The sequence below is a fragment of the Leptonotus elevatus genome, chromosome 19 (assembly GCF_054856555.1).
Source record: "Leptonotus elevatus isolate MCC_2025b chromosome 19, RoL_Lele_1.0, whole genome shotgun sequence".
Lineage (NCBI taxonomy): Eukaryota > Metazoa > Chordata > Actinopteri > Syngnathiformes > Syngnathidae > Leptonotus > Leptonotus elevatus.
Genome location: NC_141257.1, coordinates 5,998,836 through 6,019,030, shown reverse-complemented (window position 1 = coordinate 6,019,030; position 20,195 = coordinate 5,998,836). Strand labels below are relative to the sequence as shown.

Here is a 20,195-nt window from a genome sequence, read left to right as displayed (position 1 = left end):
GCACACGCATTCTCACAATCATCTCATTTTAATGATCAGGAATCCGTGAAACAAGACAGCTGTTTTGTTCTAGTCCATTTTTTGACCACGCAGGGCTATAGGGAGTTAATTATAAGACAGATAAATGATAGAACAGAAAAGCAAAAGGCAGCAAAAGATCCATGCGGAGAGATCTTCAAAAGTCTATCAAACAGCATGAAGAGATTGAAGAGGCGTGAGGACAAATGTTGCCGAGCAGCGTGACAGCGAGAGAAATAACAAAAACAAAAGACCCAGTGAGCCGTCAGAAGGATGGTTCTGAGGATAAGACGCATGGGGAGATGGGACACTCCAAGTGGGGGGGGACGGCAAGAGACAGAGGGCCACATGAGAGGGCGTCCATCAAAGTGCGTGGAGAGCGAAAAGGCAGCCTATTAAAAAGGCGGAAGAAAGAAAGAACACCCTCCGCCGCGTCTCTTTAAGGCTGCTGAGAGGCGATGATCAGACCGAGTTTTACATAGCTGCTGACGGTCATCAGCGTTCCTCGACCCTCATCAGCCTTCCCATCCACTGCTATTCTCTTCGACTCACCACCACCTTTTTTCCCAGTCCTTCCCCACAGGCTGCCCCTGTAATTGGCCGTCCAACAGAGCGGCCATCATCCTACGCCGCATGGCACTTTCTCCATTTTTTCCATGTCATTTTAAGCGCAACTCATTTGGTCGCCGATCCGAGATGATGAGCAAAGAGACCGTTTGAAATGTAGTTTCTAACGAGGTTATTTCAGTTAAGGAAAACTAACGAAAAAAATAAACTGAAATCCCAAAAACAATTTCGTTAACAGAATAAAACAGTGACAATGCTTTTTTTTTTTTTAACGAAAACTAACTGAAACTACATTTTTTGTTTGCAAAACTGACTAAAGCTAACTATAATTATAGCGATGTCCTTCGTTTTAGTTCTTGGTAATGAATTGAATGCATGGGCCTTTGGGTCTGCAGTAGATTTATTTTGATATTAACCGGAATAAGGAAGTTTTAAAGTGTGTCACACAGAGGTGATAAAATAAATAAAGCAGACTACTGGCACAGGGGGGGGATAGAATCATGAATTCAATCTAATGGCAACATACTGTATGGTGGACTTAAAGTGCGCCTGCAGGAGGCTGGAAATCAGTCTCGCCCCAAGTCAGCCAGTTCACAATGCTAATGAGAACTCGCTGTATAGAAAATATACAGGTATTTGTAAGACTGTACAATGTTATGCTATTGGGGATCCCATAGTAAGAAACTGCTGCTTCCGGTATAGTTGATCAGATATTGTGCAAATAGAACCTTTCAGGACTGCAAACGGTCAAAGTCTAATATTCCACTTCTAATCATTTTACGAATCCACAAAATAGCAGCTATTATTTCTGGTTTTCAATTCCTGAACGCGACGTTAAGAAGATATTTGAATCCGATGTTTTATTCATCCCAGTCCGGTGTGTTCACACATTGCATTATGTCTTGGCAGCCGATTCTGATTTGACACAATGTGACTTTTGGAAATGTCAGATCACTGCAGCGTTCACACACGGCCGTGCCGTGCTGTCTTGACCCGGAAACTTAAGATCACTGAGGTTTGCACACTTCGTGGCTCATTGGAGACAGGTCACGCAATATGTTAGACAATTGTCCTGAGGTTCAATCTGACTTGACACCTCATGCGGGTGTACTTAATGAAGAGTCCCGTGTGTTGAAATCGTCAAGCGTACCTGTTACCTACTGTCAAGTGTAATGCATGTCCTGTTTTTCTATATTTGTGAACGTGTATGAGGCGAAGCGCAGTCCGCTGGAACTTAACAGGTCATTGAGTGCACGCATCACAAGTTGACTATTTGCTCTCTTACATTACATTTTTAGTCAGATGGAAGTTTGCCTTCCTCGATTTGTTTACTTGCCTCTTGTCATATCCCCGCACCCCAGAAGTAGAGAGTTTAATTGTTTGGTTTCCTTTTTCATGACTAAAAGTAAATGCTGCACATTTGTTGCCTTCTCGAAGCTGCCGTTAGCATAATAGCTTTCATTTTCAGTTTATTTTATTTGCATGATTTATTTGCATATTTTAAACCCCTATGAACATCAGTCGATCTGATTTTAAATCCAGGTTGTGCTGCTAGGCTTAGTGCTTTTTTGCTTTAATTAGTAAGGAATGGGTACCGAAAAGTTTTCTGACTACATTTTAATTTTATATATGGACTACTTTTACAATCCACAGGTGTAAACCAAATGTTTACAATAACCTTAAAAGACACCATCTCCATGTGAAAGGAACTTGTAAAAATGTTTTAATGCCCCTTGCTTAACATCGACTTTCCTCAGTTGGGACCACGAGAGCAAGGATTTACTTTGTTTTCCCTCTCATGCATAGACTACATAAACTCACAGTGTGGAGACTCCAGAAGGAAAACGACTCCAATTTGGAGTTATGTCACATGCCTCCTTCCTTTCCAAGCTCTGCCACCACAACACATTGTCATTCTCCTCCCCACTCATAACACATATTCCATAGCAATCACACATTGGGAGCGTCCCCAGCTGAATAGAATATTTAGCTGAATATCTAAAGAATAAGCCCATGTGCACGTTGTATGTGCAGTGCGGCTCTGTGGATTTGTTGCGACGGGAGCCTGTTGTTGATAAGAGCTGTATTGAAACAGCTTTCGGTGCATTCTCTTTGTAATGCAGATGGGCGAACTACGCGCCTAACAGCGTTTGCAAATAAACAAATCTTTGCTCTGTAAGAGTGTGGAACAGTTCTTGTATTTTAAACACATACAAATGGTTTATGCGGGCAACTAAATCAATTTACGCCAGAAGCCGTTGGGTTTCCCTGTTTGCACTCGTGTCTGTTTTTCCATACAGAGTCGCATCTGGTACAAGTGCAGGAAAAGCATGTACAGATAATGTATGCATCTATGCAAACAACACTAAAAACAATACATCGAAATTAGTTTTGTCGATTTAAATGTATGGTTTTAGTAGTTTTTGCACAAATAAATAAATAAATAAAAGTGTTCAAAATGACCATCTTTTTCTTTTTTTTTTTTCTTTTTTCTTTTCTAAAGAGCTCAGTATTGTTCAATCGGAAATGTCATCATCATTGCTCTTTATTTTATTTATTTATTAATTTTTTTAAATATATATATATATATATATATATATTTTTTTTTTTTGTATGTGGGTGAGTATGTGTATGTGCGTGCGTGCGTGCATGTATTTGTTAGCTCACCAAAAACCTATTAGAAAAAATCCCATACCATTCACCTAAACCGAACACCGCCGTCAGGAGACCCAAGGGGACCCGAGGGGACCAAAGAAAACCAAGGAAGGTGAAATCCAGCACCGATCAGACACCACCCACCGGGCCACCCACCAGAATTCTTCCCCAACCCAAAATGACCATCTTAAGAAAAATGACACCAAACAGAATTACGTTGCCATCATCGTGGTTTACTTCTGGGGGTTAACTTTAACTGCAATAAATTAGCTTTCTATATCCATTGCAGAAATCGCAACATCTCACTACAAAGTTAATACGAGTATAAGTACGTACGTAACGTATATATATGTAGTACAAGTACCGTATTTTTCAGACTATGGGTTGCACTTTTTCATAGTTAGGCTACTCATGCGAATTATACTCAGGTGTGACTTGGATTGGCACCCAAAAGCCCAAATTCCTAATTGTGTGGACTTTTGATGCATTTACACACCTCCGCGGCAAAACACCAAATCGCCAAAACAAAGTAGAATAAAAAATTGAAGAAGAAGCAGTAGGTGTTCGGAAATTCACTCTGACGTCATAACACTACTTTGAGAATATGAATGAACTCTGAATGAACGGCACATTTGAACAACTCTTTTTAATTTCCGAATGGTCGGAGTAAAACAGTACGAGCTTGGAGCGTATATCCGAACGCACCCGCAATTAGGGAACGGGGATTTTGGGTCTGAGATCTACTTGGTCTTTGTTTTTGTAAAATAAATTTCCACAAAAATGCAACATATACTCCAAAACCATTTACGAGTGACTTATAGTTCGTAAAATACGGTATTTGGTTTTATTTATTATTTTGCGAGTTCGTTCGTCAAGTGTTGCAAGAGTTAATAGAAAAGTGTTAAGGGGTTGATAGAGATATTGAAAGCCAGGATTTTACTGTCTGTTTTTGATGGAAAATAAATGCATGCATTATATTCTGTGCAGTACTTATGGAACATATTGAAGAAGCTCCTGAGCCAAACGTGCTCGGGGTTCATTGTGAGTACGGGACAGAAAACACTCACACGCGCACGCAACAGCAGCGTGCAATTACAGACTCGGGTTCACATTTAGGTTATTGTTGTTTTCAGGAACCTTTAAGGCTTTAGATATTGAAATGCACTCCTCATAACCCAACCTCCTGCTTCTCCCATATGTATGCACCCTGAAGTGGATTAACATCTTTGTGTTTTGTGTTCTTTTGCCAGATTTTGCATGCAAAGTCAGTCAGTTACGGCTATGGTGAGATTTGCACACACTAAAAGAACTGAGACGTATTTTATTAACAGATGGTGGTGTAAAGATGTTGCCATCATTTAAATTACAGCAATCTGAGGCCATAAAAGATGCACTTTTGAATACTGAAAAGCATGGTATGGACTGGGGCGGCATCGTGCTTTTTCATCTCAAGCAAACAGGATTTCTCCACTGGTATTTATGGAGCTTCCTAAAAATTTGGAAGACTGCGGGATGCTTACTGTAAAACATCAAGCTAACTCCAGTGTTAAAGTTTTGTTACAGGTACTATAGGAGAAATTGAAAAGTAAACTTCCGATAAATCAACAACAAGTAGCGCTACAGCAGGGAGGTTTAACCTTGAATTCTGTGCTCAAACGCTGGCCCATTTAAGGCTGGAAATGGCTTTGGAAGGTTTTTATGGCCAGTGGGCAGGCACAATCACCGAGATGGATGAGTTAAAAGAGAGAAGCAGAGAGATAGCGCCACAGCCATGAGCTGCCCTCAGCTATAAGGGGGGGAGATGAAATCAGCATGGATCTCGACAGGGGAACAATGGGATGTTAAAGAGGTTCGGGGTCCGGTGGGGGTGGTCATGATCGGAGGCTTGAAGGGAATGATGTGGAGAGAGCTGCCCACAGGTGACAATGAGCAAACGGGAGCGGCGGCCCGCCAACGTGCCATCAATCGCATGTGAGATGAATTGAAATTGCGCGCAGGTAGAAGCATAACCAATTTCGTCTATCATTTTCGGTGATTAAAAGTGAAGCGGGATCACATTTCAGCAGTGGCGCAAAACTAAATAAAGTAAGCAAGGCTGATGCTCGGGTAATTTGTGATTTTTAATGTTAAACGTCTGAGTCAACAGCATCTTTTATTTCATTTTCAAACTAGCTATGAATGAAAAAAATATGGAAGCATGTACAATGATTCAGAATGATACTGAGTGATATTGAATGATATTGAATAACATAGAATTGTGTGAAATTATATTGAATGCAATGGAAGGTTGTTTTTTTTGTGCGTGCGCATGTGTGTGTGTGTGTTTTAAGTGTGTAATTAAGAATGAATGAGGATTCTTTTTTGTGGGGCATGGACATTTTGTAATGTTGAAAATCCTTCCCAGGGTGAATTGAATGAGCTGAAGGCTTTCAATGTCAAATGGGACCGATGTGATTCTGTTATGTTGAATTTCCCATTGGAAATGAATGGGGAACTTTAGGTTGCAAATGTAGAATTTTGGGAAAAAAGATTCTTTGCAATGAGAAAAGTAATATCTCCTGTGATGAGAGTTATTAGAATACGTTGAAATTGGAATGATGTGAATTAAATGAATTATGCGGAATGAGATGTATGTCAAAAAAGTGTGAGGAATTACACATGTAAACGCTTTCAGTCTTCACACAAAAATACAAGGAAGGAGTCTTTGTGTACAAATGTTTTTGGCCCGGGTTGAAGATTAAGGCAACAGTCTATCATTGGCAGCCAGTAAAACTACAAAGTGGAACTTTTGACACACCTCGTTATACGACTAACTATTTAGATCATAATCTCCAAACGTTGCTATTCCTGTAAGAATCGTATTTTACCAGTTAACCATTTGGGTTTACAAGCTTTGTTTCATGATATACATTCATCTGATTATTTTTATTTCAGAAGTGCAGAAAGTCGATTGGGTTAAAAGAGGAGAGAGCGCCAGCCCAGACTAAAACAAATACTGCAGAAGCAGTGAGGTGAGTCAGAGTGTGGCTTTTAAAAGAGCCACTTTAACAGTTTAGGATTTGAAATGAAATATATTATACTCACGGAAGAAAATGAGGCGCATTATTTGATGGCTCATCAATTCACAGATGAGAAATCCACAAGCCAACACAAGCTCCATGAAATATGTATCAACCTTATATATGGTTTTTCGTGCAGAATAATAATCCGTGCTATGGACAGCACAGAGCTGCAGAGACAAAATCGAATTACACACACACACACACACACACTCAGCGAAGCTGGGCGCAATGCAGCTGCTAGCAGTACTATCCTAGGTGGAATCTCATTTATGCTCTAGGGGCACGAACTTCACGCAAGTTGGCCAAAGTTGTCATTGTGACACAAACTGTCTCTAAGACTCTCCAGTGGGTCAACGAAAGTAGCCTCAATAGATGTCTTTCTGCATTGCAATTGCACAATGGAAATGTTTTGGGAATGATTTTCTGGCAAATGTCAAAGGTTTTATATTGTGCTCGTCTCAGTGGGAAGCTCAGTTTTTTATGGAGGTGGGTGTTTGTGTTTATGGCCCGTGTAAATACTGCAAACCTCCCATAAAACACGTAACTGTAAATGGAATGCTGAAGCACTAGGAATATGCCTATTTCCTGAAATAGCAACATTCCGCTAATAGTTACAGGCTGGTTCAATGATCACTACATAAACTGTTATGTTCTATAAAGAAACAAGGTGGGGAAAAAAACAGTGAGAATGTTTTTTTGACTGTAAGATTGATTACCTTGACAATGAAATAATGGTAGATGGCGCTCTGGTGCTGTTCCACTACTGACAGTGGTCACAAAATTACTTTTCTTGAAGACGAAAAATGTCATATAAATGTTGACCAAATTTTACATTTAGTGCATCTCTCCACAAAATATTTTTATTAACGGGTTTCAATACGTGTGGTGTGAATCAATTTGACGGTTCAATTTGAAAGTAGATACAGTTCGAATCAGTGGGACTACGATTCAATTTGGCTCTGTGAGAGAGAGTATGATGAAATAACTTTTTTTTTGCTGTCAATTTACAGACATTTTAATCAACTTGTCAGTGAATGTGCCAGTTCTAAAAATATATGTATATATAATATATGTATCTCGATATATCTCAACGTGGTACGATTTGATTTGATGTACTTGCATAAAAAAAAAATTGGGGGGGAAGATTTACTGCTTCAAACCGGCTTTTGTTACACCCCTACTGATTAGTGATGCATTTCCGGTCTAGGGCGCACAAATCTTAACCCATGGACTCTCGTTCAAAATCTGACATAGATAGGACCAAGGTGGGGTAACGTTCCAGCACCTCGAGCTGGGTAACATCACATCAGACTGTCGCGATCCAATGTTCGCATGTCAACTTCCTGTAACTTCAAGCTCATTAAAGTACATTTGCTGTCTGCTGGAATTTCTATTTATCTACGGTATTTTACGTCTCATCGTACCTGGTTGCCAGTTTGCTATCATACTGACTTTGCGTGGTCATGCTCAACGATACACGAGTGGAGACATCACTATGGTTTATTGTTTAGGGTAATTACAAAACTGTACGAACCGACGCCTATACAGAATTTGTATAATTTATCATTTCAACTGTATAGATAATTAGATGGATGAATGGACAGTTGTCTCAAGTTTTTTAGCTGACTTTTACAATTGCCTTCACTTCAGATTCTCTGCAAGTTTCAACATAAGCGATATAAAAAAAAAAAAAGATTGGAGGTTTTCTGGCCTAGTAAAGTATTAATGCTAAATGTGCATTTCTCCATTTCTTTTTTTATGTATGCCTGTTTAGAATTGTTCCGCTTGTAACAGGAAACAGCCACTTTACTTGCACATCTGACTTTGTAGACTTTAGAGCAAAACTCCGCAATCCCTGTCTGCTTCTTATTTTTGATTCAGCAGGCCATAAAACTCCTTACTTATGTCGACTTGCTGAGAGTGCGGCAGGCTGCTTGCCTGGAGGCGTTGTTCAGAGGCTGGCCCGCGGGTGTTACTTTGCTTTTCATCATTCTGAACCTTACCAGCATGCCCATAGGAGGTGACAATGCAACGTTGACCTCTGCCGCACTACGTCTTTTGTCCTCTTTGGTAAGCCGATAAAGCGTGATCACACAATGTCCCGTGAATCACCCCAAGAGACGTGTTTGGAGGACAGAGGTTGAGTTCTGATGCGATAAAAAAAAGGCAGAAAGCGGCACTTACTCGCACATAAACGCACTCTCTCATACATATCAAATCAGGCTACTGCATCAGCTATGTAGTCTAAAAAGTACGTTTCTGACTGGGTAGGCAATATTTACTCACTCGCTCGCTGATAAAACTAAGTGCCAGAGTGCTGTTTGAGAGATAAGGGCAACCAAAAAACGATGCTGTAACATGAGCACTAAAAATCAATACAAGCCATAATGCATCTATTGTCACACTCGTGCAAGCCAAGCGATTCTTCGCCAGACATAAGAGATACCACTTGATCTGTGCCGTTCTTTTTGAAAATAGTGCATCAGTGTGGTAGTCGCCAGTAAAGAAAAGTGATAAAGGTCAAGTTGTACTTCGACAGTCACAACATGGGAACATTCAAGATTGTGATCTGCGTCTCCATCAAAGTGCACAAAGTGAATGTGTTTGTGTCATCTCGTAGCAATTGTTTGCCCTCATTGTGCTTTACACCTCCAAGACCAATTGGAAATTTCTCCTTTTGATTTGTGAGGCCAATGAAAAGACATTATCAGAGCATAATGAGCCACTATTTGGAGGCTTATTAACCACACCGCCACAAACCCTGGATGAATCTCTCAAAATCCTTATTGTGTTAGCAGTGATCAACTGGCTAGCACATCCGTTGAAACATTGTTTACAAGCAAATTGCGGCACTACAATTTTGCTGAAAATCCAATATTTGTCACCAGGAACAAATTTAATTGCAAGTCAATCAGGTGATGTTATTACTTTAGCTAATGCTAAATGATCTTGGTTGACAGTTCACAACAGTGCTAAACAAGCAATGCACTCACACCATTATCGAACCTTATTTGCTCGAAGTCGGCTGTGCTGTTCACATCGCACCGGTCCAACATTGTAACATCGGAAATATGCAGCCAGAAAAGCTCAGCTTGCGTTGGGCGTGACTGGCGAAAGCAGCATTAAGCTAGTAGGACTACATTTCCCATGATTCTTAGACACGGAAGCAGGAACTAGTTGCCATGCATGTAAACGCGTTACCTCGATTGTTTCAGAAACCGGAATTCTGACCTTAACCCAATTATTGACTGCATGTAAACGTAGTCACTATGAATCGCTATGACAACTGTGTGATTGACAAACATGTTTCCAAACAATTAGCTTGCTGACTGAACCTGCACAAATATGGGACCAAACAACGGGGCTGGCAAAATCCGCCGGCACTCGGGACAAAATCAAGTCTCGGTTCATCCGGGATGTCTGGTCAACACTAGCTTGAAGAGGATCCAAGAAAGGACTGCTCTAGAGCTTAAAGAAAATATACAATTCTGTTGTGGCAATCAAGTCTGTTCTATAAGTCTTTTGTTATTCCATTCAAAACAACTACCCTTGAAATGATCTTTAGAATGAAGGTAATTCCATCTGTATTCATTTACACTTTAGTAGACTCAGTAATGGTCTGGCCACAAACAATAGATTCTTATCAAAGCACAGTATGTGCATTCAGCCTAGGTTTTGTCGGTTCTTGTTCTTTAAGTTAAACATTGCCCACCCTTGAAGCTGTCACTTCTGTGCGTGGTCAATTCTGTTGACTCTGAGCCCCCTCATTCATTCTTAATGACGTAACCAAGACTCATGCAAAGGAAGGATTTTTCTTTGTCACATTGTGGCCGTCTTTCCTTGTGTAGGTTTCTGACGAATCTGATCGCATTAGTATGGTAATGACGACAATTAGATCGGGCAAAACGGTTGAGAACCAGCGTAGGATGTTCGACCCAAATTCATGCATATACAGATAAACGACTTTTCCCCCGCACACAAATCTGCAGTAATGCGCCGCGATCCACAAGTGTCACTAAATGAAACTGCTGTGCGGTTTAATGCACTTTAAACAGTATTGTCACACTTCCTCTTTTGCCCATGAGCGATATAAATAACAAACGCAACAATCGCTCTTACTGAGCTTCCTCTATTTTGTATCATCAAGGAGGAGTCACATCTGTTTTTGCACTGCGTGAGTTTTTTTTTTTTATAGGCAAGGCTTAAGGGCGCTCCAATCAGAGCGCTTCTTCCAAGGTGAGGTTACATCATGAGCTGAGAGTGGAGCTTTTACATCTCCGTTACAGTTTCTCTGTAGAGAGTTGTAGTCCCAGTGTAGTCCCAGTGCTCGATATCGTTGATGAGTATAACAACTTCATTTTCATTAATCCATGTACTGTTTATCCCTGCTGACTTTGAACGAGGCAGTTTTCTGTAAAAAAAAAAAATATATATATATATATGACCCCTGCGATCATTAAAGTTGCCCATCTTGGCCTAAGAGGCACTTGAAGCTCAGTCTACTGACATTTGTACAGAAAGTCATTTGATCTAACAGAAGTCAATGACGAACGGCAGGACAATTTGCGTTGGCTCGTTTTTTCGGGTGCAAAAGTGCATTCTTAAGTTCTCCTGGGTACGAGGCAATTGTCCACTCAATGAGGCGGGCTCGGTGCAGAGGCCATTTTGAGCGTCTGAAGTGAGTGCAATCGCGGCTGTTTCCCAAGAAGAACGATATACTGCCAACAAATTTCTGAAATATGTATGAGAACGCTGATGTATTTTCTTTATTTCCAGTGTGCTTGTGAATGTGTCTTCTTATTGCACTGTTAGTGTGCTGAGGCAGTTGTCATACTGCTAGTGGAGCCAGAGCCTTTGAGTCTTCATACATGCTACTATAAATCTGTCCTGTACGCAATAGCAGTATTTTTACTTTAATTTAGAATGTGGGGAAGTGTTTGCGCCGAGCCAATTCAGAATAAGATCGCCACACATGCCACATTTCAGTGTTAATCTGAATTTGGAAATGACACTTTGCGAGTCAGGGAAGAAACGTGTTGACTTTCAGTTTCATCATGATCGGGGGGAAAAAAATCTCTGCATATAATAAGTGTGGAAGTCGCCAAGAATTGAGAAGCACTACTATCCTGTCCTCTCTTAAGTGGCTTTCACTTCAATTGCTTTTTTTTTTTTTCCAGCAGGAGACAAATTAAGAACTCTATCTTGAGTTTCTAACTAAATGTGGATAGAGAACTTCACAGAATGTGCAAAAAAAGACGGTGGCCTAACTCGTTTCATCATATTTATCCACTTTGCTGCAATTTAGAAAACTCAGATTTTTCTTAGCAAAAACTTTTCTTTATTTGGGGCATTAAAATAATATTTAATTATTTATTTATATAATAATAATTATTATATATCCCAAGCATCTTTGCTGATTTGCCCATTTTTTAATTTTGAACATAGCTTGTGCTAACCCTTCTCAACACAATTTCATGAACATAATAGCCACAGAAGGGAATTATGCGGTTATTGTTAACATTTATTTTTTACTACTGTGCTTCAGTTGTTTTTCCCCCAAGTAAATTTTCAAGGTTTGTACATCGTTGTTGCCACAGTAACTTAATTACTTCACTGATTACTTGGCTTTAAAAGTAATTTAAATTACTGATTGACTTTAAAAGTACGATTAGATTAGATTACAAATTACTTCATTAGGTAAATCCATCAGATGCCGACAACTGATTAACATAAAATTGACAACTTAATTGGAAGTACATTTTTAGAGTGACATTTGGGAATAATGTTTGTTTTTTAATTAAAAATAAAATAAATACTTTTTTTTATTTGCATTATTTGCTTTTGTATAGAATTAGTCTATGGATTTCACGTAACATAAATGGCTACCTGTATTTTTATTTTATTTTATTTTTTTATGTATTTCAAGACTTTTAAGGCAGACTGTTTCGACCTGACATATTTAGCTGTTAATATTGTCATGGCTAACTTAACATTTATAATATACATTGTTTACCGATCCATGTGTTTTTATTTATTTTTTTTTGTTTTTTGTTTGGACAAACTGGTAGGGTTTCTGAAGCTGTGAAGTGTCAAAAGCTTTATGTTTTTGATAACGTAAAGTTGTTTGATGTGTGTCTATCTAGGAATGGGCTCTCCTTTTGTATTTTAATATTTGTTATTTATTAGTTTTGTTGCACGTACACGCATGAGGGAAAACCATGACTGAAAAATATGCGTGTTGTGAAATGTCATGCACTACTGCACCCATGAGACAGGTAATGGCAATATCGCTATATCGTGAATGGTAAGTGAGCATTTTTTGTAAGCTGAATTTGTTAAATGTTAAAGATTGGAATCTTGCAAAGTAACTGTCGTCAGATTACGTCACAGAGGAAAGTAGCACAATATAGTAGTTACTGTAAAAAAAAAAGAAAAAAGGCATTACTGGCATCGCTGGTGCCCGTACAACCAAATAATTTGGTTACTACATCAGAATCTTTACAGTAACTGAGACTATAGCTAAAAAAATAAATACAAATGCACACAAGTGGAACGTTGAGACCTTCAGCTGTAACAACTCCCTACTGAGCCTTTTCGAGTTATTGCTGACTGTTCAGATGAATGCCATCCTGACAAGCGATGGGCCAAAGAAAAGGATTAAAGGCAAAAAGGGAGAAGGGCTTTGCTAACAGTTGATCCCGTACCGCGGGAGTATTGTGCACCTTTCTGTAAAATCTCTCTCATACCCAAGCCCAGACCCTGCAGCCTTGGATCAGGTCATTTCCGATGCTGGGTCACCAAGCCTTCTGCCTAAAACGACTCATCAAAGCTTTTCTTTGTCCACTTATGAACAATAGTTTGTTTTCAGATTGACAGTTTATCACAGCCACAACCTTTCCTCAATGTGTTATTTCAGGCAAATAAACAGCCGATTGCTGGGAAAGAAAGCAATCAAATCCCTTTGAAAAGCGCAATGACATAAATCAGGAGCACACTAGACCGGTAATGTTACTTGCGACGGGACAAAAAGCAGCAAATAGGTCAGCGGTTCCTCGGCTATTGGAAAATCGGAGATGAAATGAGCCACACAAAATAGGAAAATGTAGCGCTTGTCTGCTATTGGGCATTTTTTCCATTAAATCACTTGGCTTCACGTTTAATTCAGCAGCACTGGAGCGTTGGGCGTCAGAGTCATCTTAATCACGCAAAACCAAAGTCTTATCATGTGTAATGGGCCGATCAAAGTGCTGAATTACAAGAATACTGACTTCTGACACTAGAGGAGTGTGCAAGGGTCACCGTTCAAGGGGATTTTATAGACACTGGAGATTTGTTACTACTCTGACTGGTACACATGCAGAATCATCTAAACCAGAAGGTAGTTAAGCTGCAGCGTATTTGGTGCGCTCAGTAGTCGACTTGTGAATGTTGGGATGGTACATCGTGTGATTACTTTATTATTGTAATCCCGTCATACTAATAAGGTTGCAAAAAAAATAAATAAAAAGTGGTCGGATGATTGCGTGCAAAAGTAACTCACGTATATGGTGTTCCACAGGGTTCAATTCTGGGGCCTCTGCTGTTTTCATTGTATCTGCTGTCGATGGGTCCCAGCTGAAAAAGAAAACAACGGTGGTTGTTTTAAAGGTTTCTAAAAATATAGAGTTGAGTTGAGTGTTGGCAGTCAGCGCCCTGACTACATGATATCCAATGCCAATTCTAGTCCAGCACAACTAGCTATCTAGCGACGCTAAAAAGGAACAGTTCCTTAAGATGCATGGAGATGGGGAATACAAGAACACAACTCCTTGTTCACCAGTAACCCCTTTACCTATCTCTTGAATTTTTTTCAGATTTTATTTTTCAAAAAAGAAAGGTTGGGTGAATGCACGTAGGAAGCTGGTGGGGGTATCAGTACCTCCAACAAGGTTAAGAACCACTGCTCGAAACCATTGGCTCAAATGCTTGTTTAGGCACATGTTGTAAATGAGACTGCCACAAAATAATCAAATATATTAAAATTGACACATACAAAGGTTTTTATTTGTTCCTCTTTTTGTACCACATTCTTATGTAGTATGCCAACGTTGGTGTACAAGCCAGGCCAATCAAATGCCTGCTGCATTTAATTTCAATAATCTTAGTAATGAGCATGCCCCAAAAAAAAAATCACAAGAGTTGATTAAATAAGTCGGCGATTAAAGCAATTTAATTGCGATATTTACTGCCGGAGAATATCGGCACTCTCCTACAACTGCGAGTATGGACTCCACTTCAAACATGTTCCCAGTCGATATTAAAAGATACGATTTTGGAGTGTTGTTAGATGGGAGCTGCTCATTGAAGAGAAACGTATGCAGGATTCATATTTGTGACATATTTGTGATTTGGGAACCAATTAAAGTGGTCGTGGGAAAATGTTGAAGATCAAATGGAGCTCAGTGCAGCTAAGCGATGGACAAAAACAGTGTTGCATCTCTGCATGTTAAATTTCCCACCAAACTAACCAATTAAAAGTGCTTTAAACCACTTCCTCCTCCTCTCGTATTATTTATGAGTAGCAAGTGACCCTGCTCACATTAATGGACTCCCGCTGAGCCCAGATGATGACAACGTATTAGATACATGCATCTGACGGAACTTGGATTCATTCAAAAACACCCTGTGTATTAATTCTCTTTTTAGGCTGTGGTTACTTAGTGTACTTGCGATGCGGAGAGATGGGCTGTCGCTTCTAATGACATCTGTGAGCGATTGTGTTCACGCTGTTAACGCTATACGCAACTCTGGCAAAACCGCCGGAGACGGAGCTTGCCGTTGATTGTATCACGAAAGCAAAAGCGCTGCCTCGGCGGTGACAACCCTCCGATATATAAATAAATGAGAATGCCTAAACAAAGACAAGCGATGATGCCTTCTTTGATCCCTGCTGTAATGTATTCACTGGCATCCATACGCTTAAGTGCCAAGCCTTTTCCTGTTCGCCTTGACGCAACGTTTTCCGAGAAGCGTTTTCTTTTATCGCCGCGCTAGTCGACATTAGCATTAATGCTCATCAACCATGTGGGACGTGTTTTTTTTTTCTTTTTTTTCTAATAAATCAGACCACCTGCTGCTGTCTAATTGTAACATGGGAAATGCATACTTCCTGATAGCCTAAAACAACGGCATGCACACACACGCACATCTGCTTGAGCACCTGCACACGTTTTTAGGTTCTGCCAGATGCTCAGCAAAGTCCAAAGCGCACAACGCTGCTTTCTTTCAGGAGACGGGATTACTTTTAAGTAAAGATGGCACAAGTACTCACGCGCTGTACTTAAGTATACAAGCACAGTTACTTGACTGAAAAAAAAGCTCTCTCTATTTCGCTCACGTCGTCATCCGCGGAGGTCGACAAAAGTAACAAAGCTTATTTTGACAAAGGAAGCAGAGACCACATACGCCTGAAACATCGACTATACGTAGAGTAGTACACCACTGCTTTTGCAAGAAAAAGATTACTGGGATTTGGGCAATTTTACATCACACATTTCATTCAGCTTCTGCCTCCGCGACCCGACTCCAAATAAGCGGTAGATGATGGATAGACAGATGGATGGATGGATGACACAGGTTCACTTGCCGTTCATATATGCAACTCTCATATCCAACCGAACAACAAGTAATCTAAAAAGTGAAAAAAAAAGTTGTCTGCTAGGTTGCGTAAGCTTGTTTTGTAAGGAGCTATTTATTACAAGCTGGGATGTCACCAAGAGCTTCTAGATGAAAGATAAAAAGCCCCGCGAGTTCCCTGAAGAGCGCAGACAGAAATGTCAAGCGGAGGCAGTTCGGATGCCTGTGTTGATCTTAACAATTACACAGTACTGTAGTTTTGTGAGTTTCTTCTACTTTCTGCTCTCATTTTAACGCTAGTCAAAGACTTTGGTCTAGGCAGCGTTCACACGAAGACTTCCTTGTTCGCCGACCTGCTGATTTGACCATTGAAAGGCAGTTTGCAACGGTGGGGGCCAACCCAAGGCACGCTTAGGACCGCCCCGTCATATTGAATAACATTTTGTTTTGACAGAGTGTGTGCAGCATGAAATAAATAAATGTGAGAGCAGAGTGTTTTTTTTTATTGCTTAATATTTAATTCTATTTACATTTTTATTTTTGTATTTCGACATTTATTTTTATATTTATTTTTGTAATTATTACTTTATTTACTTTATTAATTATAATTTTTACTTTATTTATTTATGGATATATATATATATATATATATATATATATATATATATATATATTATCTTTATATTTCCTTTTATAAAAAAAAATTGTATTTAATTTTTGAATTATATTTTTATATCCGTTTTGATTTTCACTTTTAGTCAATATTTTTTATTTATTTATTTTTTATTTAATTGTGTCCATTTTGGTCCTCCATACACGTCACCCTCTCGTGTATGTTCTGATGCATTTCATCGGCTCAGTGACCAAGAATTGGTCAAAACAAAACAAAATGATGTATTCGCTCTCCCGGCTTTAAAGGTAGAAGAGAGCTGGAGCGCCTCCCGGCTCTAGTGGTAGAAACGCGGTCATGCGCTCCCGGCTTATTGGGTTAAAGTAAAAGGGACAAAAAAAAAGTGTCACCAAATGGAAATCAAAATGATGAATGAGCCTTTATCTTGTAAAACGTGACACTGAAAGAGTTCTTGTGTCCTCGAGTTTACTTTTATTGTCAATACAAAAGGGGTGACACCTTGTGCACTTCATTTCACGCTACCTCTGCTATGCTACAACTCAATAACAAAAGAGACTCTTCCTTTACGCACATTCATTATTTCCTACTTCCATTTTGTATTTGATTGTAGCTCTAAGTCGTGATTAAATTCTGAAGCATTAACGTTTCCTTTCCAATAAATGCTTCACTACGAAACAATTGTGCAAACACTTTCAGTCAACAGGCAAATAGCTGGAAATATTAAGTTCATCAATTTACAGCTGAAGCGCAAAAGAGAGCTGGGAAAGTAAAGTATCGTAGCAACCAAGATAAATCAAACTAAAACAATAAAAAAGCGGCAAAATAAAGAAAGGTGCTCCTTCCACTTCATCTCGGTGTTTTTCTTCATCTATAATGAGCGATGATCACGTCTAGTAGAGTCAACCAGTAGAGTGATCAGAGAAATATGGCGAACCACGCCAGAGAGGTGACCCTGGACTGGACGAGCCATCCTTAGATTTGCTTCTGCTGGAGTGGCTCTGGAACAACCTCCATGTTTGATGGGACTCAAAATGGACAAGAGGCGTTTGGAACAAGTGAGACGAGGAGATTAAAAGACACTTGAGAACCCGAGTTTTTTTTTGGGGGGGGGGCTGGGGACCGCCTGTGAAATTAGATAACAGATTCCTCTCAAACGTTCTCCCAACTCTCTATCAAGTAGAGCCAATGCATTTGGCTAATGATTTGCCAAAACAGCTGAAGTACACTGAAGCACGTGCAAGGACAGTTTTCCATCACCAGGCAAATTTCCAGCCTTCATTTCAGGCGATTAATTTTTTTTTATTGTATTTAATCGCAAAACTTTAATAGTTAACTCACGATTAAACACTTTTTTTGTTTGTTCTGAATGTGTAATATAATGTACATCAAAATGAGTTTTTATACTCTTGTAAACAAAAGTGGGAAAATGTTAAACTAATGGCAATATGGCTGCATCTTTTAGTCATTGATACAGTAATTTCATAATATTTCATAAAATTTAGTTAAATTTAAAAAGATGTACTGTATGGTAAAAAAAACAAAAAAACAAGTGTATTATTGATTTATGTTGAGGTCATTTTTCTGCCATTAGATGGAACAATTGCATTTGTAAGACATTGGTGACAGCTCAGTGCATTTTATATATTTTAATATATGCATTATTATTAAATGTATTACTGCTGAATTTTGATGTGGATGTGTACAGGCTTTCCAAGTAAAGGGCGGTCATTAATTGTGTGTTATTAAAAAAATAAAAAGTGGCGTTAAAGGAACTATAAATTAACTCAAAATTAACACACAAATTTTGGCACCACTACTGAGAATATTTAAAAGGGGATATATTTTGGAAAATTTACTTTTTAATTACTTGTATACAAATTGTTGGATCACTGGAGGTCCTGCCCTCCCCATTAAGTGTGAAATTATCCAAATAAGTATTTTGTTATCTGCCTATATCTATATGGGAGCCATTTGGAATTTCCATCCTGCAACATAGTTGCTCATTTACATAAAAGCCACACTCACAGAGATTTTTCAGCTATGACTTGTAATCTAAGTTGGGTGAAGAAAAACATATCTAGAGCCTGAAATATGTCATTATACAACCACTGCCTTGAGATATTCAGTCATTTCAAAGAAATCATATTTTTCTTGTGAACTGAACAGTCTAGCTTTGACTTAAACGATTCTGAACACTTGCTGAATGAAAAAGGGTAAACACCAAGTTGACCTCAAGGAATTCAAATTGAGTCACAACCTCACTCGACAACAGTTGAAACACTCCTGGAAGATTTTAATTGAAAAAGAAAAAGAAAAAAGAAATGAAAGATCACACAAGCAATTAACAAGCAATTATCTCCAGCATCATAAACCATGCTTTCATTTAGTGTGTCATAACTCCCCTCATTTACCTCAAAAGAGGTATCTGAAGAAAGTCAGATTTTTTTTGTGTTCCAAAAATGGATTCTGCTTATTCAACCCAGCTCTGTTTACAGAAAACAAAAAAAAGTCACCGGTGTTTAGGAGGTGCGCATGCCGAATCAATGCGGAGCCTTTAGGAAATCGAATCAATGAGGAAAAGCAAAGGTTAGCCTTCTTCAGAGTGTGATGGCTCTCTGCGTAGCCCTTAACCTTTAACAGGGCGTCATTCACTACAGCTCGCAATGTGCCAAGAAGCCAGCCGAGCTTCTGCTACCTAAAATACTCTTGCCACAACATCATCTAACCTTGTCGCAGATGTTTCATCATCCTTTTAAGGTCGGCTCTGCTATTGAAGCTTATAATACTGATGGCGAACTAATTAAAATGGCTTTATGTGACTTGGGATAAGTTACATGCCCGCACAGTGGAATCTGAATATTCCTAACGGCCCCGTAAAGTGGGAGATTTCACTCGGTCAAGGTAGAAATGACCTGTAAAAATCCTACTTTTTACGGTTACCCATAAATGGAGAATTGTTTTTTGACGGCAGATGAAGACGGCTTCTAAACTAGAAGTACGCTACTAAAGTAAGTTTTGCCAATTTATTAGTACTAAACTCACAAGCAATTATCTCATGTAAAGAAAATGCCAAGAAATGTAAACATCTTAAATAGGGGTGTTACAAAAACTGGTTTGAAGCGGAAAATCTTTTTTTTTTCTTTTTTTTTTTTAAGGATGTGACTGCACGGAACCAAATGGAATCGTTCCACTTTGAAATATATCAAGATACGTATCGAATCGTCTTATATTGGAGAGATATATCTTAACTCATTTGCACCCAAAAAATTTATAAATACATTCTATTTTAAATATTACCATGCTCCCAAAGACATATTTATAATTTTTTTATGGGGGGGGGGGGGTATGCTAGAGCATACAGACGGCTTTGAACTGAAGAGAACGCTTGAAGAAATGGTAGTTATTACAAAAACGTCCAGCAGGTGGCAGCAGAGTATAAGAGATCAACCAGGGTCATGTTGCAAAAAAGCTCTTTCCCTCACTGTTTTAAACAGATTTGTGAATATTGATAAAAAAAATTGCTATATTCTAATACTAATTGCGGCAAAACAAAAACAGGTAGAAACTTACTTTTTTTTTTCCTGATGAAAGAAGAGACTCTAATCTTTCTTTTGATAGATTCCATGTTTTTATGGTAATAGAACACA

General features: G+C 39.0%; 1 protein-coding gene across 21 annotated transcripts in view; it reads right to left on the bottom strand.

Moving 5' to 3' along the window:
- The window catches only part of LOC147157658 (uncharacterized), a 103,870-nt gene that overhangs the window by 53,076 nt on the left and 30,599 nt on the right, over window positions 1–20,195 (bottom strand). For all 21 annotated transcript variants that reach the window (XR_015091450.1, XR_015091449.1, XR_015091451.1 and 18 more), the window contains exon 3: window positions 13,843–13,916. The gene's annotated coding sequence lies outside the window, so the exon portion shown is untranslated. The remainder of the gene's footprint in view (window positions 1–13,842; window positions 13,917–20,195) is intronic.